At 40.7% G+C, this 17,138-nt stretch overlaps 1 protein-coding gene across 1 annotated transcript in view; it reads right to left on the bottom strand.

The window, feature by feature from the left end:
• The window catches only part of ANP32E (acidic nuclear phosphoprotein 32 family member E), a 44,608-nt gene that overhangs the window by 25,931 nt on the left and 1,539 nt on the right, over positions 1–17,138 (bottom strand). The window lies entirely within an intron of this gene.

The following is a 17,138-nucleotide window of genomic DNA, read 5'->3' as shown; positions in this document are numbered from 1 at the left end:
CTCTGGAGAAACTGATTAGCCTAAGACACAAGAACAGACATCCTGACAAAATGGTAGGAAATGGCCAAATACCTGTTCCATCCCCTCACCGCCATGCAGTCTACCAACTTTCATACATGGTTACACATGCTTTTTAAGTGTTTTTAATGTGCCTCACTCTTAAATGTGAATGGATAGGTAAAGATCACAAATATTTTAGAAAGCCCCTTTACATGAATGAAAAGCCAAAAATAAACAGGAAAAAGAACTCAAGAAAGCAGGAAAGGATACAGAAGAAACCAATTTTCAAAAGAAAGCTTAAGATAATATCATAAAGGATAATGTATTCATGAAAATAAAAGAAAATACTGCTGTAAGAAAAACACTCTTGGGACTTAACCTGGTGGTCCAGTAGTTAAGACTTTGCCTTCCAATGCAGGGGGTATGGGTTTGATCTTTAGTCAAGGAGTTAAGAGCCCACATCACTCATGACCAAAAAATTGAAATGTAAAACAGAAGCAATATTGTAAAAAATTCAATGAAGACTTAAAAAAAAATAATCTACATCCAAAAAACAAATCTTTAAAAAAAAAATGACATTAGAAGAGCTTGTAAAAATTAAAAATATGAACACAGAATGTAATAATTCAAAAAAAAGGAAGAGATAAAGTTGAGGAAATCTCCCTGAAAGTAGAACAAAGAGCAAAGAAATGGAAAAATAGAAGAAAAAAGTTAAGGGTATTAGAGATCAGTCCAGAAGATTCAACATACCATTGACAGGCACCTCAGATAGAGAACGTATAATACAAAATTTTTAGAGAAATAATATGAGAAACTGTCCCAGAGCTTAGGTATATAAGCTTTTAAACAAATGAGCCTATTGATTATCCTTGCAAGAAATAAAAAAGACCAAGATATGTTAAGATGAAATTACAGAAAATCTAGGATAAAGGAAAGAAATTAAAAAGCTCCCAAGAAGAGAGAAGCCAATCTAATTCAGAATCAGAGAATGGAGGGTTCAAAGAGGAAAATTCTTTTTAAAACATTATGATAAATTACCTTATATGTTTGAACATAATGAGAAAGGCGTTACACTTTCAACAGTGAGTTTCGAGATGAATAAGCAACTAGGAAACTAAACTAAAAGGAAAAAAAAAATCATTATCAGTTCAAGGGAAGATTAAAAATTGTACAAGAAAGGAAATATAATACACTCCTTGACACAACTGTAACTATTGATGATAATTTAAACACTAAATGCTGATTTAACTACAATTGTGGTTTAATAATTGGATCAGGAGGACAGGGTAAAAAAATGTATAGGGGAGAGACTGTTGTGTAAAAGAGGTAAATCCTTATCTTTCATAATTGAAAGCGCATAGATAATAATATCTAAAACTGAAAAATCAAGAAATGGCTCTATAAACGTATTTTTGGAAATCTAGAGTTGTGGACTAAAAGAAATAGTTTAAAAGTTGCAGTGATTGTCTCTAGGAAGTAGGAATTGGACATGGGGAAACAATGTTTTATTGTGACTTTTACTGATCTATATGACTTTTAAAACTGTGTATCTTACTATTTTGATAAAAATAAAAAACTAAATTTGCAAATAATACAAGGTAGCTAAGAACTGACTTGTGAACTATCTAGAAACACAACAAAACATATTGAGCAGATCAGCTATCTTCAAACCAGTATCCGCTTTTCTTATTCTGTGGTAGAAGATAAGAATATAGGTGTATTTTGACAGTGATAAGAGAGCAGACTCTATGATTTCAATACTTTCAGACCATTAAATTTTTGTGCCTTGCTTTACATCCCTGGATATGTTCTAGTGTCTCCTCATTTATAGTGTATGGGAACTTGAATAGAATTTGTATCCTGCTGTTGTGTGAAAATTGTATAAATAGTTATTATGTTGAATAGGTTCATAGTGCTTTCCTGATCTACTATTAATATATTCTTCTACTTTTCTGTCTATTCTTTCTATTAATTTTTGAGAGTTTGATATTGAAACTCCAACTGAAAGTCTCATTTATCTACTTAAAAAATAATTGTAATATATAGTAGAATTATATGTAATTTGGGGGGCTTTCCCCACAGCCCAGGTGGTAAAAAATCCACCTGAAATGCAAGAGACCCAGGTTCAATCCCTGGGTTGGGAAGATCCCTTGGAGAAGGGAATGGCAATTCACTCCAGCATTTGTGCCTGGGAAATCCCATGGATAAAGGAGCCTAGCAGGCTACAGTCCATGGGGTGGCAGAGAGTCAGACACAACTGATCAACTAACACTTTCACTTCGATACATAACTTTGTTCTGTGTTTTCCAAGTGTTCTGTAAATGAGTTATCATATTTTCATAATTTAAAAAATAAAAAAGATAAAAAAGAATATAGGCATATTTTGCTATGCAGAAATTTAGATTGCTATATCTAAACTTACAGTTACAAGATAGAGAACTTTGGGCAGGATGCTGGTATACTCTTCTGCCATGTGTTTCAAAAACTATGTTCCTTTGTTTCTTTATTTTTTTAATACAGTTTAGATTTTTTCCAAGGCCATGCTTGTGTTTCTATTTAACTTCAGCTCAATCAAACCCATGGCTTTCACAAAATATCAAAATCTTAGTAATCAAAGAGTTGAATGCAATGCTACTGAAATATATTGAAATTTGATAGAAGCTGGGTGACTGGTAGAATGTGATTTATTTAATTAGCATCTTTTCCTGCTTGCTATTTTGACCAGAAGTGTTTGCATTAGTATAAATTTCTATAGTATTATGATTTCTTATAGCATGATGGGTATTTTCAATATGTGTATTTGAAAAGCATGCTATATCACTAATGTAGACTTTACTCATCTTTAAGCTAAAATTTTCTCCAAATGAGCACATCTCTCACTTTATACTCAAAGTCCATAAGAAGATAGGATTCGTTGCACAGAAATTTAACCATGATACAAGTGAAATTTATGTCTGTGTGATAGCTAAAAGGTCACAAGAGAGGGAAAAAATACTGAATTTTTGCCTAGTTGGGGAAGACCAATTGCAGGGTCCTTTGTTTATCTCTCCAAAAAAAAAAAAAAGAGAGTGACAATTTGTGTCTATATCTCTGGAGGAGTATAACTTTAATGAAGCCAATACGGCAATAAATATAGCAAGAATCCTTAAAAAGTACACACCCTAAATTAAAACCAAAGTGAAATATCACTACACACCTACCAGAATGGTTACTCTTTTTTTTTTTTTCAACTGATTTTATCAAGTGCAATGGAAACAGTGACAGACTTTATTTTCTTGGGCTCCAAAAATCATTGCAGATGGTGACTACAGCCATGAAATTAAGAGACGTTTCCTTCTTGGAAGAAAGCTAGGACAAACCGAGACAACGTATTAAAAAGCAGAGATATTACTTTGCCAAAAAAGGTCTGTATAGTCAAAGCTATGGTTTTTCCAGTAGGCATGTATGGATGTGAGAGTTGGACTATACAAAACTGAGCACCAAAGAATTGATGCTTTTGAACTGTGGTGTTGGAGAAGACTCTTGAGAGTCCCTTGGATTGGAAGGAAATCAAACAAGTCAATAGTAAAGGAAAATAATCTTGAATATTCATTGGAAGGACTGATGCTGAGGCTGAAGCTCCAATACTTTGGCCACCTGAGGTGAAGTACTGACTCACTGGAAATGACCCTGGTGGGGGAAAGACTGAAGGCAGGAGGAGAAGGGGATGACAGAGGACAAGATGGTTGGATGGCATCACCAACTCAATGGACATGAGTTTGGGCAAGCTCTGGGAGATGGTGAAGGACAGAGAAGCCTGGTGTGCTGCAGTCCATGAGGTCACAAAGAGCTGGAAACAACTGAGCGGCTGAACAACAGCAACATATCAAGTACTGGAGTAACTGGAGCTTTCACACATTGCTGGCAGGCAACAAAAACAGTACAACCACTAGGAAGCACAGTTTGGCAGTTTTTGCAAAGCTAAACATACTGTTACACACAACCACACACAACACAACCACACAACACACAACCCAGCACTACCTATTTCAGTTCAGTTCAGTTGCTCAGTCGTGTCTGATTCTTTGAGACCCCATGGACTGCAGCACACCAGGCCTCCCTGTCCATCACCAACTCCCGGAGTTTACTCACACTTATGTCCATTGAGTCAGTGATGCCACCTAACCATCTCATCCTCTGTTATCCCCTTCTCCTCTTGCCCTCAATCCCTCCCAGCATCAGGGACTTTTCAAATGAGTCAGTTCTTCACATCAGGTGGCCAAAGTATTGGAGTTTCAGCTTCAACATCAGTCCTTCCAATGAATATTCAGGACTGATTTGCTTAAGGATGGACTAGTTGTATCTCCTTGCAGTCCAAGGGACTCTCAAGAGTCTTCTCCAATGCCACAGTTCAAAAGCATCAATTCTTAGGAGCTCAGCTTTCTTTATAGTCCAGCTCTCACATCCATACATGACCACTGGAAAAACCATAGCCTTGACTAGATGGACCTTTGTTGGCAAAGTAATGTCTCTGCTTTTTAATATGCTGTCTAGGCTGGTCATAACTTTTCTTCCAAGAAGCAAGCGCCTTTTAATTTCATGGCTGCACTCACCATCTGCAGTGATTTTGGAGCCCAAGAAAATAGTCTCTCACTGTTACCACTGTTTCCCCATCTATTTCCCATGAAGTGATGGGACTGGATGCCATGATCTTAGTTTTCTGAATGTTGAGCTTTAAGCCAACTTTTTCACTCTCCTCTTTCATCAAGAGGCTCTTTAGTTCTTCTTCGCTTTCTGCCACAAAGGTGGTGTCATTTGCTTATCTGAGGTTATTGATATTTCTCCTGGCAATCTTGATTCCAGCTTGTGCTTCATCCAGCCCAGTGTTTCTCATGATGTGCTCTGCATATAAGTTAAATAAACAGCGTAACAATATACAGCCTTGATGTACTCCTTTCCCAATTTGGAATCAGTCTGTTGTTCCATGTCCAATTCTAACTGTTGCTTCCTGACCTGCATACAGATTTCTTAAGAGGTAGGTCAGGTGGTCTGGTATTCCCATCTCTTGAAGAATTTTCCACAGTTTGTTGTGATTCACTCAGTCAAAGGCTTTGGCATAGTCAATAAAGCAGAAATAGATGCTTTTCTGGAACTCTCTTGCTTTTTCAATGATCCAACAGATGCTGGCAATTTGATCTCTGTTTCCTCTGCCTTTTCTAAAACCAGCTTGAATATCAGGAAGTTCAGAGTTCATGCACTGTTGAAGCCTGGCTTGGAGAATTTTGAGCATTACTTTGCTAGCATGTGAGATGAGTGCAATTGTGCGGTGGTCTGAGCATTCTTTGGCATTGCTTTTCTTTAGGATTGGAATGAAAACTGACCTTTTCCAGTCCTGTGGCCCCTGCTGAGTTTTCCAAATTTGCTGGCATATTGAGTGCAGCACTTTCACAGCGTCATCTTTCAGGATTTGGAATAGCTCAACTGGAATTCCATCACCTCCACTAGCTTTGTTCGTAGTGATGCTTTCTAAGGCCCACTTGACTTCACACTCCAGGATGTCTGGCTCTAGGGGAGTGATCACACCATCGTGATTATCTGGGTCGTGAAGATCTTTTTTGTATAGTTCTTCTGTGTATTCTTGCCACCTCTTCTTAATATCTTCTGCTTCTGTTAGGTCCATACCATTTCTGTCCTTTATTGTGCCCATCTTTGCATCAAATGTTCCCTTGGTATCTCTAATTTTCTTAAAGACATCTCTAGTCTTTCCCATTCTATTGTTTTCCTCTATTTCTTTGCACTGTTCACTTAGGACAGCTTTCTTATCTCTCCTTGCTATTCTTTGGAACTCTGCATTCAAATGGGTATATCTTTCCTTTTTTCCTTTGCTTTTCGCTTCTCTTCTTTTCACAGCTATTTATAAGGCCGCGTCAGACAGCCATTTTGCTTTTCTGCATTTCTTTTTCTTGGGGATGGTCTTGATCATGGCCTCTTGTACAATGTCATGAATCTCTGTCCATAGTTATCCAGGCTATCCAGACAGTTATGTTGTCCATAGTTGTCTCTGTCTATCAGATCTAATCCCTTGAATCTATTTGTCACTTCCACTGTATAATCATAAGGGATTTGATTAGATCATATCTGAATGGTCCAGTGGTTTTCCTTACTTTCTTCAATTTAAGTCTGAATTTGGCAATAAGGAGTTCATGGTCTGAGCCACAGTCTGCTCTCAGTTTTGTTTTTGCTGACTGTATAGAGCCTCTCCATCTTTGCTGCAAAGAATAAAATCAATCTGATTTCGGTGTTGACCATCTGCTGACGTTCATGTGTAGAGTCTTCTCTTGTGTTGTTGGAAGAGGGTGTATACTATTACCAGTGCATTCTCTTGGCAAAACTCTATTAGCATTTATCCTGCTTCATTATGTACTCCAAGGCCAAGTTTGCCTATTACTCCAGGTATTTCTTGACTTCCTACTTTTCATTCCAGTCACCTATAAGGAAAAGGACATCTTTTTGGGGTGTTAGCTCTAGAAAGTCTTGTAGGTCTTCATAGAACCATTCAACTTCAGCTTCTTCAGCATTACTGGTCAGGGCATAGACTTGAATTACCATGTTATTGAATGGTTTGCCTTGGAAATGAACAGAGACCATTCTGTCATTTTTGAGATTGCATCCAAGTACTTCATTTCAGACTCTTGTTGACTATGATGGCTACTCCATTTCTTTGAAGGGATGCTTGCCCACAGTAGTAGATATAATGGTCATCTGAGTTAAATTCACCCATTCCAGTCTATTTTAGTTTGCTGATTTCCTAAAATGTCAATGTTCACTCTTGCCATCTCCTGTTTGATCACTTCCAATTTGCCTTGATTCATGGACCTAACATTCCAGGTTCCTATGCAATATTGCTCTTTACAGCATCGTACCTTGCTTCCATCACCAGTCATATCCACAACTGGGTGTTGTTTTTGCTTTGGCTCCATCTCTTCATTCTTTCTGAAGTTATTTCTCCACTGATCTCCAGTAGCATTTTGGGCATCTACCGACCTGGAGAGTTCATCTTTCAGTGTCCTATCTTTTTGTCTTTTCATACTGTTCATGGGGTTCTCAAGGCAAGAATACTGAAGTGGTTTGCCATTCCCTTCTCCAGTGGACCACATTTTGTCAGAACTCTCCACCATGACCCTCCATCTTGGGCGGCCCTACGTGGCATGGCTCATGGTTTCATTGAGTTAGACAAGGCTGTGGTCCATGTGATCAGATTGGTTAGTTTTCTGTGATTGTGGTTTTCAGTCTGTCTGCCCTCTGATGGAGAAGGATAAGCGGCTTATGGAAGCTTCTTTTTTTTTTTTTTTTTTGTTAATGTTATGGAAGCTTCTTGATGGGAGAGACTGACTGAGGGAAAAACTGGGTTTGGTTTGATGGGCGGGGCCATGCTCAGTAAATCTTTAATCCAGTTTTCTGTTGATGGGTGGAGCTTGTTCCCTCCCTGCTATTTACCAGGGGCCAAACTATGGTGTTGGACTTAACAGAAGCAGAAGATATTAAGAAGAGATGGCAAGAATACACAGAAGAACTGTACAAAAAAGATCTTCACGACCCAGATAATCACGATGGTGTGATCACTCACCTAGAGCCAGACATCCTGGAATGTGAAGTCAAGTGGGCCTTAGAAAGCATCACTACGAACAAAGCTAGTGGAGGTGATGGAATTCCAGTTGAGCTGTTCCAAATCCTGAAAGATGACGCTGTGAAAGTGCTGCACTCAATATGCCAGCAAATTTGGAAAACTCAGCAGGGGCCACAGGACTGGAAAAGGTCAGTTTTCATTCCAATCCCAAAAAAAGGCAATGCCAAAGAATGCTCAAACTACCGCACAATTGCCCTCATCTCACACGCTAGTAAAGTAATGCTCAAAATTCTCCAAGCCAGGCTTCAGCAATATGTGAACCGTGAACTTCCTGATGGTCAAGCTGGTTTTAGAAAAGGCAGAGGAACCAGAGATTAAATTGCCAACATCCGCTGGATCATGGAAAAAGCAAGAGAGTTCCAGAAAAGCATCTATTTCTGCTTTATTGACTATGCCAAAGCCTTTGACTGTGTGGATCACAACAAACTGTGGAAAATTCTTCAAGAGATGGGAATACCAGACCACCTGATCTGCCTCTTGAGAAATTTGTATGCAGGTCAGGAAGCAACAGTTAGAACTGGACATGGAACAACAGACTGGTTCCAAATAGGAAAAGGAGTTCATCAAGGCTGTATATTGTCACCCTGTTTATTTAACTTATATGCAGAGTACATCATGAGAAACGCTGGACTGGAAGAAACACAAGCTGGAATCAAGATTGCAGGGAGAAATATCAATAACCTCAGATATGCAGATGACACCACCCTTATGGCAGAAAGTGAAGAGGAACTAAAAAGCCTCTTGATGAAAGTGAAAGTGGAGAGTGAAAAAGGTGGCTTAAAGCTCAACATTCAGAAAACGAAGATCATGGCATCCGGTCCCATCACTTCATGGGAAATAGGGAAACAGTGGAAACAGTGTCAGACTTTATTTTTCTGGGCTCCAAAATCACTGCAGATGGTGACTGCAGCCATGAAATTAAAAGACGCTTACTCCTTGGAAGGAAAGTTATGACCAACCTAGATAGCATATTCAAAAGCAGAGACATTACTTTGCCAAGAAAGGTCCGTCTAGTCAAGGCTATGGTTTTTCCTGTGGTCATGTATGGATGTGAGAGTTGGACTGTGAAGAAGGCTGAGCGCCGAAGAATTGATGCTTTTGAACTGTGGTGTTGGAGAAGACTCTTGAGAGTCCCTTGGACTGCAAGGAGATCCAACCAGTCCATTCTGAAGGAGATCAGCCCTGGGATTTCTTTGGAAGGAATGATGCTAAAGCTGAAACTCCAGTACTTTGGCCACCTCATGCGAAGAGTTGACTCATTGAAAAAGACTCTGATGCTGGGAGGGATTGAGGGCAAGAGGAGAAGGGGCCGACAGAGGATGAGATGGCTGGATGGCATCACTGACTCGAAGGACGTGAGTCTGAGTGAACTCCGGGAGTTGGTGATGGACAGGGAGGCCTGGCGTGCTGCGATTCATGGGGTCGCAAAGAGTCGGACATGACTGAGCGACTGATCTGATCTGATCTGAAACTATGGTGGAGGTAATGAAGATAATGGTGACGTCCTTCAAAAGAACCAAGCATGTACTGCTACACTCAGTGTCCCCAGCCCTGCAGCAGGCCACCACCGACCCACGCCTCTGCCAGAGACTCCTGGACACTCACAGGCAAGTCTGGGTCAGTCTCTTGTGGGGTCACTGCTCCTTTCTCCTGGGTTCTGGTGCTCACAAGTTTCTGTTTGTCCCCTCCAAGAGTCTATTTCCCAGTCCTCTGTATGTTCTAAGGGATTCCCTGGTGGCTCAGACGGTAAAGTGTCTGCCCGCAATGTGGGAGACCTGGGTTCAATCCCTTGGTTGGGAAGATGCCCTGGAGAAGCAAATGGCAACCCACTCCAGTACTCTTGCCTAGAAAATTCCACGGATGGGGGAGCCTGGTGGGCTACAGTTCATGGGGTCACAAAGAGTCGGACACGACTGAATGACTTCACTTCACTTCACTTCTGTATGTTCTGGCAGCTCTGTGGTGGGGTTGATGGCGACCTCCTCCAAGAGGGTTTATGCCATACCCAAGTCTGCTGCACCCAGAGCCCCTGTCCCTGCGGCAGTCCACTGCTGACCCGTACCTCCACAGGAGACACTCAAACACAAGTTCTGTCTCAGTCTCTATGGGGTCCCTGGATTTAGTCAAGAGCAATAAATACACATGTCCACTCAAAAACCTGTACTTGAATGATTTTACCTGCAGTTGCTGAAAACTAAAAACAACCCACAGATTCTTCAACTAGTAAATGGATAAGCCAGCTGTGAACATCTATATAATGGAAAAACTCAGCAGTAAAATGAAGCAAACTTCTAATATGCAGCAACATGAATGAATGCTGAGTGAAAGAAGCCAGTGTCGAAAGGCTACATGCTGTATAATTTAACTCATAAGACAATCTGGGAAAGGCAAACGCATAAGGTCAGAAACAGATCAGGAATTACGTCAGGGACAGGGTGATGTCTTGATTATGATGGTGCTTACGCTTCTTTACGTATTTGTCAAAACTCATAGGACTCTACACTAAAAAGGGTGAATTTTACTGTACATAAGTTATACTTCCAGAAACCTGACTTTAACAAAAGGAATGAGTGTGAAATTATCATAATAATTTTTTAAAGTATACACGCTCTTTTGATTTTACTTCTAGAAAACAGTTGAACAAATGTGTAAATATATATGAACAAAAATATTCTAATTGAAGTATTGTTTGTCACAGGTAAAAATTGAAAAAACAAACAAACAAACAAAACACTACCAGTCCAAAGCTACAGGATTGTTTAATCAGGTTTCTATTATACAATACTTTGCAGTTTAAATTTTTGACAGAGATATACACTTACTGATACAGAAAAATGTTCAAATAGTGTCAAGGAAAAAGGTTACAATTATGTATATAGTTTGGTCCTATTTTTGTAAAAAAAAATGTATACACACAAAATATATACATTTAGTTATAGCTTCATAGAAAAAAATTGTAAGATAGCAGAATAGTAACAGACTTATCTCTAATTGGGAGAATTTTGAGTGATGTTATTTTTCTTTTTTGCTATTTTGAATCTTCTCTTTTCCTAAAAATAATCAGGTATTATTTTTAAAAATAATATTTAAGAGGAAAAGAGACAAGACATTGCTAAGATCTGATATTCTCTACCATTCTGGAGCCAACTCCAACATTTCCTTTTCATTTTTTAAAACAGGAGTAAACAGTCCATTTTTCCCCACGTGTATGGATTTGTAACCAACCTGTGACAGCACCATTTAAATAAAATACTTGAAACAATAAGCATGTTTGATAGTAGAAAATGAGGGAAAAGGGGAGAATTAATAACTGCATTTCACTTTTGCAGATATTGCCCAGAAATGACTTGAAGCTTAAAAAAAAAAATGTTTGTTGATTTTTATTTCCTCCTCAAAGCAACGCCTCCCCACCAGCTGCGAGGAATAGGCAGAAGCAGCCAGAGTCAAAAATGTCACCAGTTTTTTAAAATTTTGGTTTTGTTTTTAAAGTCTCAATGCATTTTGAGCAGTGAGTCTGTCAGAGCCTGATTCTTTGTCCTAGTAATATTTCTATACGACCCCAGCCAAGTCATTTTACCCTTCAAGACCCATGCTTTAAAAAAAAAAAGTATAGATATTTAGAAGCAAATAAAATGTCAGTGAAAGCACAGCCTGTTCTTTTGCTTTAAGGTTTCAAAGAAAACCAAATCATTTGTCACAATCTGATCTGAGAACAGACTAATTATCTGGGAGATGATTAAGCCAGGAGAAGGCAATGGCACCCCACTCCAGTACTCTTGCCTGGAAAATCCCATGGATGGAGGAGCCTGGTAGGCTGCAGTCCATGGGGTCGCTACGAGTTGGATGCAACTGAGCGACTTCATTTTCACTTTTCACTTTCATACAATAGAGAAGGCAATGGCAACCCACTCTAGTGTTCTTGCCTGGAGAATCCCAGGGAGGGCAGAGCCTGGTGGGCTGCCATCTCTGGGGTCGCACAGAGTCGGACACGACTGAATCGACTTAGCAGCAGCAGCAGCAGGGGTGTCCCAACGGCTCAGAGGTAAGGAGTTTGCCTGCAATGCAGGAGATGCAGGGGCCAAGGGTTCCATCCCTAGGTCTGGAAGACCCCCTGGAGGAGGGCATGGCAAGGTACTCCAGTATTCTTGCATGGAGAATCCCATAGAGGAAACTGGCAGGCTACACTCCAAAGGGTCACAAAGAGTCGGACACGACTAAAGCGATTGAGCACAGCACTAAGCCAGTAATAAGCAACCTGGGGTCACAAGATCTCATTTTGCTATATTATTCTCTGATTCCCATTCCTACAGCAATTTGCATATAACAATTCTTCAATAATCAAAGAAAAAAAAATCTTTAGAATCTTCTCACTATTGAAGGGAAGCAGCTTAAGTGTTAGTGTTTTTTGTATGGGTTGTCACACACAGCCTTCACTTGAATTAGATGAATGGTGGAGAATAAAAAGAAAAGGGAAAAGTCAGGCAGAATGAGGAGGCCACTAGAGCAGCTGGAACAAATTATTATAATTTCCAGGGTGGCGCTAGTGGTAAAGAACCCGCCTGCCGATGCAGAAGACATAAGATACCTGGGTTTAATCCCCAGAGGAGGGAATGGCAACCAACCCACTCCAGTATTCTTGCCTGGAGAATCCCATGGACAGAGGAGACTGGCGGGCTACAGTCCAGTTCAGTTCAGTCGCTCAGTTATGTCTGACTCTTTGTGACCCCATGGACTGCAGCACACCAGGCTTCCCTGTCCATCACCAATTCCCGAAGCTTGCTCAAACTCATGTCCATCAAGTCACTGATACCATCCAACTATCTCGTCTTCTGTCGTCCCCTTCTCTTGCCTTCAATCTTTCCCAGCATCAGGGTCTTTTCTAATGAATCAGTTTTTCACATCAGGTGGCCAAAGTATTGAAGTTTCAGCTTTAGCATCACTCTTTCCAATGACTATTCAGGACTGATTTCCTTTAGGATTGACTTGTTTGATCTTCTTGCAATCCAAGGGACTCTCAAGAGTCTTCTCCAACACTAATTATCCAACACTTCAATTTTTTGGCACTCAGCTTTCTTCACAATCCAAATCTCACATCCATATATGACTACTGGAAAAACCATCACTTTGGATGAATCTTTGTCAGCAAAGTAATATCTCTGTTTTTTAATATGCTGCCTAGATTGGTCACAGCTTTTCTTCCAAGGAGCAACCGTCTTTTTAATTTCAGGGCTGCAGTCACCATCTGTAGTGATTTTGGAGCCCAAGAAAATAAAGTCTCTCACTGTTTCCATTGTTTCCCCATCTATTTGCCATGAAGAGATGGAACCGGATGCCATGATCTTAGTTTTCTGAATGTTGAGCTTTAAGCCAACTTTTTCCACTCTCCTCTTTCACTTTCATGATGAGGCTCTTTAGTTCTTTGCTTTCTGCTATAAGGGTGGTGTCATCTGCATATCTGAGGTGATTGATATTTCTCCCTGCAATCTTGATTCCAGCTTGTGCTTCATCCAGCCCAGTGTTTCTCATGATGTACTCTGCATAGAAGTTAAATAAGCAGGGTGACAGTATACACCCTTGATGTACTCTTTTCCCAATTTAGAACCAGTCGTTGTTCCATGTCCAGTTCTAACTGCTGCTTCCTGACCTGCATACAGATTTCTTAAGAGGCAGGTCAGGTGGTCTGGTATTCCCATCTCTTTCAGAATTTTCCACAGTTTGTTGTGATCCACACAGTCAAAGGCTTTGGCATGGTCAATAAAGCAGAAGTAGATGTTCTTCTGGAACTCTCTTCCTTTTTCAATGATCCAACGGATGTTGGCAATTTGATCTTTAGTTCCTCCGCCTTTTCTAAATCCAGCTTGAACATCTGAAACTTCGCGGTTCATGTACTGTTGAAGCCTGGCTTGGAGAATTTTGAGCATTACTTTGCTAGAGTATGAGATGAGTGCAATTGTGCGGTGGTCTGAGCATTCTTTGGCATTGCTTTTCTTTGGGATTGGAATGAAAACACCTTTTCCAGTCCTGTGGCCACTGCTGAGTTTTCCAAATTTGCTGGCATATTGAGTGCAACACTTTAACAGCATCATCTTTTAGGATTTGAAGTAGCTCAACTGGAATTCCATCACCTCTGCTACAGTCCATGGGGTCGCAAAGAGTCGGACATGACTGAACGACTTAGCATGCATCATGATATGCTTCCTTGAAGGGAAGGCAGCTTCTTAAATATATTAAGGAGAACCCTGCTTTGACATAACACATTCTTGGGTGTCACTCTTAGAGACAAATGAAGCATGGGTCTGCCTGCTGTGGAGTGGCATTTTTTATGTTCTTATATATAACTATAGGCCCAGGCTATGCAACCATCACAAGACTGTTGACATCAGGTAAAGAAAATCTCACTACTAATTACCCATCCCTCTTGGTTCCCATAAAACTTTGTTTCACCACTATTTAGAACTTCTCATGGCTGTATTCTGATAATTGGGTAAGGTATCTGCATCCCCTAAAGAGACTGTGAAATCCTTGAGGGCCGGGATTGTGGTTTATTAATTTTTTATTTCTAGAGTCTGCCCTGTTGCCTAGCACTCAATGTATGTTTGTAAATTAGTGACGGTATTGTTGCTAAGCTCTGCAAAAGTGACTGCAAAGAACAATTCTAGTTGGCTAGAATCTCTGCAGAGAATGGCAAACTCCTGGGAATTCCCTGGTGGTCCGGTGGTTAGGACGCGGTGCTTTCACTGCCGTGGCCCAGGTTCAATCCCTGTCCAGAGAACTAAGACCTTGCAAGCCACGTGGTGCAGCCAAACCAAACAAAGAAAAAGGCAAACTCTATCACCTCTGCTCCTTCCGTAGATATACAGCATTGATTCTCAAGTGTGGACCCTCAGACCAGTACCATCTAACAGGTCCCCAGGTGACCTGTTAGAAATGTAAATCTCTGGGCCGCTCTCAGCTTCTGAGAAGGACCCACATTCTGCCTATGGAATGTGTCCCCTACTTTCACTTTACTATGGCTTGCTCTTGAATTCTTTCCTGTGCCAATCCAAGGACCCTCACTTGACAGCCTGTCCCCAGGAATTTGACTAAGACCTGGGACATGACCATCCTCTTGTGCCCCATTTTCCTGCAACATCTTTGCAAAGTATATTAATAAATCTACCTCTTGCGTGTGTGTGCATGCTCAGTTATCTCCAACTCTTTGCGACCCCATGACTGCAGCCCACCAGGCTCCTCTGTCCATGGAATTTTCCAGGCAAGAATACTGGAGTGGGTTGCCATTTTCTTCTCTGGGGATCGTTCTGATCCAGGGATCAAACCTGTAGCTCTTATGACTCCTACATTGGTAGGTGGATTATCTGCCACTAGGGCTGCCTGAGAAGCAATCGACCTCTTACCTATCAAAAAAATGCAAATCTCTGGACATACCCCAGACCTACAGAATCAGAAGCCTTAGGGGCAGAGGCCCAGAAATTGGTATTTTAACAAGCCTTCCAGGTGATTCTGATGCACAATGATGTTTGAGAACCCAAAGGAGAAAGTTCAACGGTGCCTATGTCCTTATCCTAGTTTAGCTTAGCAGCTATATAACTAGCCAAGGGAGAATCCATAAATCCCTCAAAACTCAGTCTTTAAAGGGTATAACAAGGGAGCTGAAATGATGATTGAGGACCCTTCTAGCCTAAAATTTTGGGAAAAGGCAGAAAGTAAATAAATGTTCCAATGACCAGATGCATTCATTCAATCAGCGAAAATCAGTGCATGACACAAATTTACTCCTTTTTAATTAAAATTTTAATTTTTAATTAAAATTGTTCAGACCACAAACTTGGAACTGTCTTCTGTCTATAAGATTCTTCTACTGCATCTGCCAGGCAATGTGAACTGGAAAACCGAGAAATGATCCAAAAGAGTTCTGGCCACCTTCTCCCCTAAATTACTTTGACTTTAATTCTTGAAAGCTTCTGTGTTTGCTTAAGAGCCTTCAGTACCAGTGTGTTAGAAGACAGGGAGTGATAATAAATGTGAGTATCAAAATAGACTATCTCTGGATCTGTGTTACTTACATCACAAAGTTGCTTGCTCTTTTAGGAAACTGAATCCATCTAATTCCGTCTCCTCATCCATTCTCTCTTCTAGGCAGTAAGTCACCACCTGGACTGTCTGAGTAAGTTCCCTGTGTCTACCATTCCTCTTTCCTTCTGATCTGCCTCCCTCCCTCACTGAACTCTCATTTTCCCCACCACACAAATTCAGAGCACTTAGTGAGTTACTGTAAGGTGTTTTAGACTATTTAGAATGTTTAGTCAGTTTAAATATCTTTTTCAAAAAGGACCTTTTAAGAAAAACCAACCCAGAAGTCACCACACTTGGATACCATCGATTCTCTGCCCAGTTCACACTTCACTGCATTTGGAAGGACAGGAGATGGCGCCAGAAAGCCATTTTGGTTTCCAGTCGGGTTTTTCACCAAGCTCAGAGTGAGCAAAGGGCTAGAGAGGGAGACCTAGGCATTGAAACAAAACCGCCAGTTTTAGTAGCACCTAAGGTGGGGGGAGGTGAGGCGGGAAGAGTTTTTTGTTTGTTTTTTTTATCATATAACGGTCCTCTTGACACTACTCCAAATCAGCCCGGTGACAAAAGAAATATCCATAGTAAAGCCAAAGATAAAAATAAAGACAACGCCAATAAAAATTTTAAAAATAAATAAATACAGGCAAGCCCCTGGAGTTTGCCGCCTTTCCCCTCTTTACTACATACCAGGGCCTTTGTCCATTGGGGAAACACAAGGGCCGGGAGGGGCTGCTCACTCTCAAGTAGGAAGCTGCTGATTTGAGGCTGAGACATCTCTGTGAAACAGTATCCACTTGTACAGGCAAAAGCCCAAAGCCCACCAGCAGTGAAACACTTCCGAGAAGGAATCACATGCAAGACATTTTGAACTGGAACTTTAAAAAAGTTTAAAAATTCATGGACAACCAGGAGGTGGCGCCTGACAAGACACATTATCTATCTCGGGAGGCTGCATCGCAGCCCCGGGCACTCCAGGGAACTCTGTCCCGGCAGAGGTCATTCTGTCCAGGCCTCTTCTTTCCTACCTTGCAAAAGAGGTCTCTGTTTGCTTGCTTTTTTCTGTTCCTCTGTGTTAAAGGTCCTGATTCTCAGGAAGTCTAATTTACACTTTAAGCCTTTTCTTCTTCTTAGATGGGATGAGAGGGGTTTAGGGGGAACCTCAAAACATAAAATTTTTCTGGAAGGGAAAAATAACTTGAATGGTGATGAAAGAATTAAAAAGGATATGGCATCTGCAAAATGGCTTTGCTTTGCAATCAATCACAGTGGATGGAAAAGCACCCAGGCTCCTGTTTCAGCAGGGGCTGATGATCTAGCATATGCATTATTTCTGTTCACTTGGCTTTTATCCTTCCCCCTTATTTAGCGCCTGCTCCCTTTGTTTTGACTATTTATTGCTACT

The sequence above is a fragment of the Bubalus bubalis genome, chromosome 6 (genome assembly GCF_019923935.1).
Source record: "Bubalus bubalis isolate 160015118507 breed Murrah chromosome 6, NDDB_SH_1, whole genome shotgun sequence".
In the NCBI taxonomy this organism is placed as follows: domain Eukaryota; kingdom Metazoa; phylum Chordata; class Mammalia; order Artiodactyla; family Bovidae; genus Bubalus; species Bubalus bubalis.
The sequence above is the reverse complement of the archived record's forward strand: the minus strand, read 5'-3'. Positions and strand labels throughout refer to the sequence as shown.